Below are 12,356 nucleotides of genomic sequence, written 5' to 3' on the forward strand. Positions count from 1 at the left end.
TACGTGATGCAGCACTAGACAAATCTAAAACAAATATCGATAGAAAGCAAATCGGTAATCGAGACTTGAGATAGCCGATAGGTATATTGCCCATATTGACATTGGTTGGTGTTAACAACCATAAGGTTCAATGTCTTGTGGATAAAACCTAACCATACACATTATGTTCTCAATTGTTTTAGGTAAGTGACCATAGCATATCACATTAGGTGTATTTAGTTTAAGAAATCTTAAACAATGTTCGTATGTAAGACAAAGTGAATTTAATAAAAATAGAACTGTCAAAGCACGAGGTCCAGAAAGCTAGATGACTCAACACCAACGAATGAATGACTACTTTGCATTCAATTGGCGACCGTGTCACGCGAATCCTTGCTCGCTGTTTTAACGTGAAATCTCGAAAGGATGCGACAATGTACATATTTTTATTGAATGGCAATGGTCATGTGTTAATGGCGCCTTTGAAAATGACTCAATTAAGATGGTGGAAAATTTATATCAATACTTGTACAAACTATAAAAACTGTTACTTATATGCAAGGATGATAAAATATTCAGTTAATTTCAATGCAACACTTGTAATAAGTTATAACTAATATTCAACACGTATTGAGAGAACTGTATCCTTTATGGTAACTCCTCTAAAGTATCTATACATATAATAAAATCGTAGGAAAGTCAAAACTGTACATTGAATATTTTTTTAAAAGAATACCTGGGCCGTGATCTATAATCGATATAGAAGCCAAAAACATAGTTTTTAGAATTTTTGTCTGTTTGTCTGTTTGTCTGTTTGTCTGTTTGTCTGTTTGTCTGTATGTTTGTCCGAGCTAATCTCGAAAAGTACTGCATAGATTTACTTCAAATTTTGCATGAATATTACTAACAGGACGGGTGAGGCTATAGGCTACATATTATTAAGCTATCACCTACGGGGGAGGAGCTGTGAACCTTTATTTTTCTTACGTATTCCGTGTATTACGACAGCGTACAATCTAAAGACTCATGTTTAAATGTTGGTTTCGAGTAAGCCATGCTATTATCTAGCTTTACAAAATAAAAACTATGTCATTTACGTAATTTGGGCAGAGAAACAGTTTAATGAATTTAGTAGTATAAAGACAAATTAGAAACAGCGCCATCTATTAAATGTTATAAAAATCAAATCAATTTACACGTTAACTATTGGAAATTAATAATCAAATGACGCATATATAAATGTTGTTTGACAATATCTAGATTGACACTATAAAAAATTATGCCACTTAAGTAACTTGGGAAGAGAAACATAGCTTAAAGAATGTAAGTTGTATAATGTTAATTTTGTAACAGCGCCATCTATGAGATTTCGTAAAAATCAAATCAATTTACATGTTAACACTACTGAACACAATGTTAAAAATTAATAATTTAAATATACTTAATTATGTTATTTATTTATTTAACTCTTTAACCCATATCTTCCGTTCCCTATAAGATATATTTCGTGTAAATAATAAACTACATTTTTTAAAGTGAGGGTAGATGTTTATTATTTTAAGTAAAAATAGACACCATTATCTACAGTTAATCTAATGATTGTGTTCCAAAGAGTATAATAATATATTGTTGTGTTCATTAGTTACAATTTTAAAAATCTTCGTGTTTTATAAATTTACTAGCTTACCGCCCGCGGCTTCGTCCGCTTTGTCTAAAACCTAATAAATTATGTACTAAAACCTTCCTCTTGAATTAGTCTATCTATTAAAAAAACCGCATCAAAATCTGTTGCGAAGTTTAAAGATTTAAGCATACAAAGGGACATAGGGACATAGGGACACAGAAAGCGACTTTTTTTATACTATGTAGTGATATTTATAAAGCAATTGAATGCCATAAAACCAAAAATATCAAATGCAATCTTCGTGTTTTGTGAATTTTCACCATCATGCGTTCCCACAAAAGGTAAGTTGTTGTTGTTTGTTGGTAAGTTGTTAAAGGAAATGAAATGAATGATTCTTTTATTATTTTGAGGTGCATTGGGAACAGAAGTTTTTGATAAAATTTTATTTGTAAGTAGCTTTTTTTATAGATTTACAGTTAACTTTTGATTTTTTTATTTACAGATTTAATGCTAATAAAATTATATCGCCTTTGGAAGACGATTTCTGCTGATATTTTTACTACACCACTTGAAAATTGATGATTTGATGATAAAGACAGTAGCAGCGAGGATTAAGTGGAAATTAGTAATCATCCGCTTCGTCAATTTTTGACTGAAGTTAATGTCCAACGTCCAATGGTTCAATCATTGGAAGTATCTCGGGAAATTTTGGAGGATATTTTTCAGGAAGGAGAGGAGGGGCAGCCAACCACATATCAAACTACTACGTTTTAGTACCGAAAAAAATGTTATTGCCAAATGAAACGTAAATTTTGCACTCACAACTTTACAAGTAATGTTTTAAGTTATCAGATAACCGCAAAGTCAAAATTTTATTTTTTTTTGACTTTGCGGTTATCTGATTATAATATTTATCGTTATGGCTATCGACGTACCGACCGTACTGGGATCAGAGTAGGTACATGATATACAGTTCATAATCCAGGATTGCTTAGAGCATTTTCACACTGAAAAAGATGTTTTCTTTGAATCGTAGTTGCTTCATTTATTTATTTTTAATCATTTTACATAATATATTTTATATTTTATAAATATATCATTTTCATTATTTAAGTAGATAAAATAAATTATGTAACGGTTTTATAAGAAAACACATTATATTTGTTAGGCGACGGTGATTTCTTCCAGGCAAAAGATATTCATCAGCTCAATAAAATTGAACAGTATGTTGTTAGAAACAGTATGTTCTTTAGATTCACAATTGTAATGAGCATTTCCGCATGCAAGTTGTATTGTAGTTTAGATATATCATAGTTTTTACATATTAAAGTTCCAACAAAACCCTCAAATTTTTTAGTAGAGTTGAGCAAGATAATTTGAAAAATGTGCCGTGTTAAGTATTATAGAAAAGGTTAGTACGTTGGTAATTATTATTTCTTCTTCATTTACATGTTGTTAGTAAAAATAAACTTTAACTTACAGTCAAAGTAGTCAAAGTATATTTTAACTAATACTACTTAATATCTATTATACTTATGTTCAGTATTTATCTGTATTATTATTTCTTGACAATTAATATATTTTCATGTCGTATACCAAATTATAAACATAAGTTTAATTTGTAATTAGCTGGATTTATTTTTACACACTCACAGACTTATATTTTATGTTAAATGTTAAAAGAGTGTTAATATGTAGTGTAAATCATAATACATTTTTTCACAATTAAAAACTTTACTTACTCAATATGAAGACCGTTTGACAAATGATAGGGTGCATCATAATAAGATGAACATGAGCATAAGCAATGACTAGAGTAGGGACGCGAATATTACAATTATATGAGACAAGAACGATTAATAAGTTTGTTTAATGAAAGATTAAGAATTGAAACTATTCGGTCTCTGGAAACGTACGAATAGCGAGAGGCCCGTCTTACTGCAGACAGATTTCGTCATAGTCTTAATGTCTTGAGGTAAACAATCTACGAATTCGGTGGTGTGGTCTGACAAATATAAAAGTGGGTTTGCTTATAACCTCACAATTGATTACAGATCATCTTCTGTATAGGCGATATTAAATGTTCTTTTTGTAATGCTTTAAAGTGTAGTAAGGCGAGTCGGCTTTCGTTTGAAGATACACCGGAACCTTTGAAATCACTACTTTTAGAGGAACATACTGTGCAATTAGCGTTTAGCTACTATTATGTATTCTGTGGTGCAATGTAAACTGTTATTAGACAATATTCGCTCTTATAGTAGTGCGTTTCAAATGATCCTTTGGTGCTCAATAATTATCAGAAGATCCGTTCATGCTTACTTTTAAGATACAAGGTCAAGTTTACCATTTGATAGGATCCCTTTTGCCTGAAGGCCAACCTAAGTTTGTTTAAATATATTTTGTATTCGACTACAACGAATAGTGGAATACAAGAAATCAATATTTCTCAAATTTAAAACTGAACTCATTTCACAATTTTAGAACAGGTAAATTCGTATGTATGCAGTTTTAAATCGACATTAGAAGCTTTTCCTCAAGATGGTGATATCGGCACTCAGGAACTCCCTGGACGTGTTATAACGCCCAGGCCACAGTATTACAATTTTTCCTACAGTAGGGCGACGAATGTATTTTCGCATAGCAACGGAGGGGAACTCGCGGGGGGTCAAGTGACGCGGGCCACGTACCACAAACATGCTTAGTTTGTGGTATCGAGCGCGAAAGATAGTCATCGTGTTTTTAGTAAAGTTACTATGTAAACTAACGTAATTTAATACTTAGGTACATATTCTATAATGGTGTGCTCAAACTGTTAATCTACATTTAATTTAGATTATTATTTGATACTAAGTAATGTAGAATTTAAACCACATTCATGTTTTCTTCAGATTTTAAGATTTTCTTATCAGAGTGTTCAATTTTAATGTAGTTAAATTTTATAAGAGACAATACCTAATTAAGAAAATTTTAAAATAAAGTGTCACGTATTTTTTTTAAACGACGAATGACGAAAAACGACCTAATCGCGGACGAAGTCGCGGGCAACAGCTAGTTTAAAATATTTTAAAAAATATAATAAAATAAAGGAAATTTATTTGCTTGTATATAATATTTAAATTATTTTATTATGTCTCTGGTGTTAGAATGAATGTTTCCATACATGATCTTAAAATGGTAAGAATTAAGTACCTATGACATTAAATGTTTATGTTTAAACATCCAAATTAGTGCAACAGTTAATACAGATCACGTATTCCGTACACGTATATTTATCACGTGTACCTATCGTTAAAACAGTTTGCGTTGAAGTTAATTCGCCGTATCATTGCAAAATTTAGAGCGCTTCACAATAGCACACAGGATTGCGCCAAATTACGGGCCAAAGATGCACGAATGTAGCGACTAGCGAGCGATCCCCCACACATATTATAATCCATTAGATCAGTTTGACAGATTGAAAAATTACAAATTATAATAAGATGAATATCCTGTTGCGAATTCTTCAAACCGCAATCCTTGCAAGACCTGTTTGTGATATATTTTAATGGCTCAATATCAGCCTGCTACACGGAGCAGTTTAAGATAATTTTAACGACATACAATGGGAGTAATTAGTTGATAAAAGCATTCACATTAATTGTAAAAGTATACATATAAACCGACAAGATGATACTATACTCAACAATCGAAAACTTTTTACAGCAATCAACTGAAGGTACCCAGTTTTACAATCATAAAGGTTTTTATAGCGTTCGTGACGATAAGTTCTGATTGAATGTTGATTGTAATTGTTCATTGGATTATGAAGCAGCGGCACGGAGAGTCTTGGATTGCAATTAAGGAAACGGCCAAGCCATATCCGATGTTTATCAGCACAGAGACGAACCGTGACTGGGTAATTACATATATACAACATGAGAAACAGGAAAAGTTATGGTGAACCTGGACCAGGCTTGCATCTAAAATAAATCTTAGTCTCAATTTATCGTTGCTCCAAATTTTACACCATTCTATTTGAAAATGATATTTATATGGTCTACATTGCAAGCCTTATCATATTATGATTATTCCGCTTGTACTAGTCTGGTTATTCATACACAGTAAGAAATTTAGATTGTTAGTTTGAGTGTTTAGTCTGTATAAAATTTAAATACAAATTGCAAACGTACAAAATAATGAACCGACTCTATGCAAAGTGTAGCACATCATACAGATTACTACTTTAACAAGTTAATGTGGATCAACACAGACAGTGATTTCACCCTCATTACAAACTAACAATCACCCAATTGCAATGCAGCCTTCATGAAAACTTTCCTTATCAGCAACGAACTGCATAATGGAATACCAATGTAATTGAGAAACGATCTTATTTATTCAATGTTAGATTTAGATAACGTCTAAAAGGATAATTATCGTGGAGACCAATGTCAAAATAATCATAAAAATACTGTGAAAGGTTATGAATAGAAAATTTTATTACCCAGCGAGGCCTCGTCACGTGCTAAGGGCATTTTAAGGGTCATAGATCTGTTGCTACTGCTTGGACGAAGGTCTGGTCTGAAGACGCGCAGAGAATTGATTCATTTTAATGAAACTGATTTTATCCTCATTTACACATTGAATGACTATTTATAGAACAAACAGACTTATAAATAGAAAGAGTAATTACTTAGTGTTTTTGAAAAAGGTTTGAGTGTTAATACTTCTAATTCATTATCTGCAACGGTAATTGCAGGGATTCTGACATGGCCTTATATAAATATTATGTAATTAATTCAAAATATTTCACAACAAAAATTCAGAATGTTGAACTGTAAAATAATGTTTTTCATAATTTAAGGTTGTCGTTACAAAAAAATAGTAATTGGTCACAGTTTTAACAGTAGGTTGAAATGCCGCACCGTTCAAATTACTTTTACGGGAAACTAAACACTTAAAAAACTTAAAAGAAGGCCACGAGTTGAAATAGTTTCTAATTATAGCGAACAATTTAGCTGCAATTTTACCCGTGATCTCTGAAGTAATAAATTTGCATCGAAAAGCGCTGCTTGGGGCATATAAAATGAGAGCCTAGTGATGTCTAGGATAAAGTTGCTTCTATTTATAATAGCTTTGCTGTATTACGCGGTTATTAAACCCGTAGCTCGAGTAATAAAACATTGAATATTACAGTAACGCAAGCGCCGCCGCGGCCGTCGGACCAGACGATAGAACGACCTTGACCTGCATTATAAGTGTAGGAGAAATCTTATACATTTTGAATCATTACTGATATTCGTTGACAAAATTCGTCAATCTATTGTTCAAGTCATAAATTTGATCAATGAATGAATGGTTTATTATCATTTTACGCTACTGTATCAGAAAATGTATGTAAACAAATGCTATTTTATCATGCGTTTTTCAAAGTGATTCATCAATTAAACATTTACCGAGAACCAGTTCTTAGATTGCCACGTAAATTATTGTAACGACTAGTAATAGTATTCTAGAATTAAGATTTATTTTTACACTTATCTGAACTTGTTTGTCGGTTTAAATTATTTTCATCAACTTTCTACATTCCGAAGAAACTCTAATGCACGCCTATTTAACTGCGACCATCAGATAGTTAAAGAAGTCCATATATATAAAGTACTTCATAATATAATAGATGTTACATATTTTCTCAGTATTGAAACATAACTTTCCTTGGACTCGCCGTTATATTTGTTTCTGTTCGATACATTCGAAAGTTCAAACAGAAATGTGCAAATATGGCTGCCTTCCTTTATTGCCTAGACATCTCAAATCTTGTATGAGTCGGCGACTGTCATTTCGCAAACCAACGACACCCACTTTGTTATACAAGTTTGTCCTAATTGTTTATAAAAGTTTGATAAGTTCGATGGTTTTATGGCATTTTAATAATTAATGACCGATTATATAAGATATTTTGCTAAACTGACAAGTAGTTTCACAGCTATGTGGTATGCCATAAGTTTAGAGTTGTCAAAGATAATCCTTATATGTCAATAGTTGACGTAAATCGTAATAGATCTATTTTATTTTTATGTAACATAAATGGCTATTTAATAATTATTATTTTAAAAATAGAAATCATTATAAAATTCCGTTCATTAATCGGTAAAGAGCAATTAATATAATTCATATTGTTCTCATCTATACAATGAAGTCATTACTTGGTTTAATTAGATATCCATATTAATTCCTACCACGAACTTGATTAGGAAACACGTTCAAGTTCAGCTTTTTATATTATGCATGTAACAACAAAGCCTACTGGGAGTTATCTCATTATAAACTTTACACGCGGCTTGATGAGCTTTTAATACTGAACCTGTTTGTTGGTAAAAAAATTTCACAAATATATGCAAATTGCATAATGTTTTCATCCCAAATCTATCATTTATTATTTTCAATATTAATTGTGATTTAGATCTAGATTTTAAATTAAAAATGCAGTTAACAGACGCTCTTCAAGGACAATGGTTTCAGTTCAGGATATGAACATAAACGTGGAGTTCTAATGATGGTAGGATTAGTGGAAAACAACAGCCAAAACGCATACATGTACACGTGCAGTACAAAAGTCAAGTTGCATTAATTGCTACTGTAATTGACAGCAATTAACGCAACAATAAGATGATCCAGCATTAGAGGCATTTTGCTTCCATTGTATTTGCTTTATTGTGAGACGATTTCCGTTCAAGTGAACACTTTTTGTTTTATAGATGGCCAGTTATTAACCATCTATGACACTCATTACGATTTATACGTATTATTTATTTGATGTTTACGCAATATTTGTTTATTCGTTTTATATAATTCTTTGGGTTTTTCAAATGTTTCTACACCACACCTACCTAAAGAATATGCTAAGAAATAAGAATTGATTTAAAAAATTGGAGTCAAGATCAAGCTTCATTCTATCATTATTTCTATACCTAATATTTAAATGTTAATAAGTTTTTATAAGTGGATTTTATTTCATAGTATTAAAAGATGACTCAATAAACATTGGCATTGAGAAGTTCAAACTGTTTTCCTTCATTGGTGCGCTTTACACCCCGGTCAGTTTAAGTCATTATGAAGAATGGGCTTGACGTGTTCTCAATATGGAGCCGAAATCCTTGAAATATTATTTAGTGCACGAGGTTTCAGATGAAAGGAGATTCGTGAACCAAAAACCCCATTAAACATAATAAGCAAACGGTAAAATCACACAATATACGTACGTTTGTCCGTTACTTATACCCATTAATAAAAGATAAGGATAACAATTGAGGCAAATCAAGGCATACAGTGAATTCGCAATGAGATTTTCCCAATAGACCCATAGACGTTAAGCTTGTGCTCTATTGCTTAAAGTTTTTAAGCCATGTAACAGCAATTTTCAGTTAGTAACATTTCAATATAAGGGTTATGCTAGATGCATCATTTTGATTGATTAGACGCGTGATTAGAGGTTATGCATCAGATAAAAAACGGTACCGTTATTCACAATAATGCAGTTGAACGTGTGTGTCTGTTGAAGCTGATGTCAGTTACATAGCAGCATAATGGTATGTTAGGGCCAAAGAGCAACACTAATTAACGTTCATAATTTACTAAGTTATTAGGTCTACCGACACTACTACCATGTGCTACTACTACACTACTCTGGGCCAATGTGCAAAATGATTATGTTACGAAGTTTACTACAGATTTTGTATTTTTATTTCAACTCAAGGAAACAAATTACTTGTGTAATTAAACTTATATAAAGAAAGGTAAAGATTAAAATTGACACAATCAGAAGATATGGTTAAAGGAAATTTGTTAGGTAAAAATTGTTAGGTTCATTTACGGTAGAAAAAAAAGGTATTTTATTACTCGGATAGTCACAACAATGTCTGATTAAAATTAGTTTAGTTGCAAAGGAAAGCGCTATATAAATGACTAATAATTTTCCGCAGCTAACATACGTTTTATACTTCTTTATTGACAAAGGCTCTAATGTGATAATACAGGTATCTTACCTTTATATAGATCAGTAAACAGGAAAACAAAATACAAAGTACATACATTATTATTTTGGTAATGTAGCAATCGACATGTGACAATTAGCGAAGTTCACAATGAGTCGTAAAATATGAGTGCCATTTGTTCAAGAATGGTCTGATGATGCGTAGTGCGAAACAACAGATATGTACTGCGAAAAGCTACTGTCATCATTCATGTTCGAAGTAACAAACTGTTATACTTTGTAAGATACAATAAGAATACAGGAGGCCGGTATGGCATCCTTGGATGATCTAAAAACAGTAAAATATTTTCCATCTAGCTATACAATAACTTTAATCTAATAATTGCTTATAAATAAGTTGAAAACAATCAAATCATGCTCAATTATAATAAATTATTTATGTATATGATTAGGGGTAGGTACATCGTGTTTTAATTCAACTATAATATTTTACATAGTATGAAATATGAATATGCGTAAAATATTGCAAAAATAATCTCGCTCATAGCTTTGACACGGTGTTTCGTCATAAGATGTCTGGTTGGAATGTTATGTAGTGGACACGAACAGAAATATTTAAAAAAAGCGTGTACTACAATATTAATCAGAAACCAACAGCATATTAAATTATACAAGTCATTATACTTTTCTAACAATGAAATAAAAAGATATTCAAGCAAAGTCCTTGCCATGAATCAAAATTTAAGTTTATAACTATTTATTTTCGGATGAATCGTATTTAACTTGTCAATCAGAGGCTTTGCAGTATCCATAGACCAAAAATGTCAATGTCAAATGTCCATAACAATGCCTTCTAATATATTTTACCGAATTAAAGTGCCTACAGAATTATTAGAAAGAAAGTTTATATGATCAAAATTGAAATAAATTTTTTTTTTTTAATCTTAAACGAATAAAACGAAGAAATTTCAACAAAACGGCGATCATATTATCGATAAAGGCTCGTAGTATTTCTTGGCCAGTGCTGGTTGCTGTGTAAAAAAGCAAAAACAAATCATAAAACCTGTTGCATTGTTCTTTCGCAAGAGACGACCTCCACGAACCGTTGTGATAAGAGCAAGTAAATTTCTAACACGTGTTTTTGAACAGAGAAATACCAGTTTTAATTTTAACATTTAAATCAGAACCCTTAAAAGATTACACTAAAAATGTACGTAATAGATAGATAATAAGAAATTGAAAAATAAAAGTATATGATCTAGAAAGTGACTCGTCGAGTCCGTAAAAAACGTCAGCATTGTGAATTTGCGAGGCGTTAAGTACTCAAATAATAATTTGATACGGTGAAAGTGAACTGGATGAATTGCTGCCATAATATTATTATGAATTTAGTTAATTCTATGGAAGAAAAAGGACGTAAGAGCAAGAGTTGTATTTACTTCTTATTCCATACGCGTTTTCTTTCAGTCTCGAATACCAAAGTATCCATGATTTGTATCACAAATTACTATAGACAGCGTCATGGCATTACGACATTGCACATCAATTGGTATCATAGTAAACTAGAACACTTTGAACGTTTTAAATCACTTGAATAATAATATTCACAACACTTTCAATTTAATGATTTAGATAAATGCAAAATACACGATGTTTTGAAATAAATATTGATAGGAAACTGAAATTCACATTTATAAAAAAACAATCAAATGATAAAATCATAATGTATCAACTAATTTGTGTTGTGTTTAAGTGATAATGTGATAAGAGAAATACTAGTGTATCAACGATTTATTTTACATATTTGCAGTACATCCTTAATCAGCATTGTCTACATTTTAACTAAAAAGTTATAAGATTGTGCTTGAAATGGATGTGTTATCTTTGTACCCGTCTTACACATATAGCACAATAGACCGTATGTTGTCGATTCACAAACAAAAGTGTTTGCGAAACTTCTCTGACTCAAAACAAAATTCTGTTAAGAAAATCTTCTCACGTTTAATATTTACTAATTTTTTGTTAAAGGTTCATTAGTTACTTTAAGAAGACAAAAGTATAACAGTATTAAATTACTATAACAGTATTGTACGCTGGTATTTGTAACGTTTTTGTTTCAGGATTTTTATTCAAATTAAATGGAATAACGATATGCTTTATCTAGTAATCACGATCTTAAAGATGCAATTGCTAAAAATATATAAAGGAAAACAAGAACGCAAAGATTGTGCAACTAGAGTCGGTAGGTAACCCTCAAGGCTGATCAGTGAATCCGATACCAGCACGTCCGTATACCTTGCCTCAATAACCACTGGTACTTCCCGCGTGCTTTCGTGGTTAAACTCATGGTACGTAGCTAATACTACATTGTTATAGTATCTGATTACTATGTGTATCAATGTCTGGAAAATACCAGAAGGCGATGCGTCGGATGTTTCCTAATTATTCTGAACAGGAATTAAGGAAACCTATAAAATTTAATCACGAACAAAGGATGTGTTGAATTCCAAGCACAAACGCTTCCGATGGGTCAGATACAGTTTTCGTTAGTGTCACCTTCGTGGTTCACTTCCTGAGTTGACTTCCAATCGCCAAACTGTCGGGAGGAAGACGTTAGCCGGTGCAGCGACCGACCGCACAGACGTAGCCTTGGACGCGAGCTCCCTGCATTCTAATCAGACGGCCTTGCGGAAGTGCGTGCTTTAGACTTGCTCTCGTAACACACACTCCTTAATAAGCTTTTTAAAAGCATAAAACCTCATATGTTATAGATATTTATTA

At 31.8% G+C, this 12,356-nt stretch overlaps 1 protein-coding gene across 2 annotated transcripts in view; it reads right to left on the reverse strand.

The window, feature by feature from the left end:
• The window catches only part of LOC123698983 (tyrosine-protein kinase Src42A), a 51,423-nt gene that overhangs the window by 15,309 nt on the left and 23,758 nt on the right, over nucleotides 1–12,356 (reverse strand). The gene's annotated exons all lie outside the window — the stretch shown is intronic.

The sequence above is a fragment of the Colias croceus genome, chromosome 17 (genome assembly GCF_905220415.1).
Source record: "Colias croceus chromosome 17, ilColCroc2.1".
Lineage (NCBI taxonomy): Eukaryota > Metazoa > Arthropoda > Insecta > Lepidoptera > Pieridae > Colias > Colias croceus.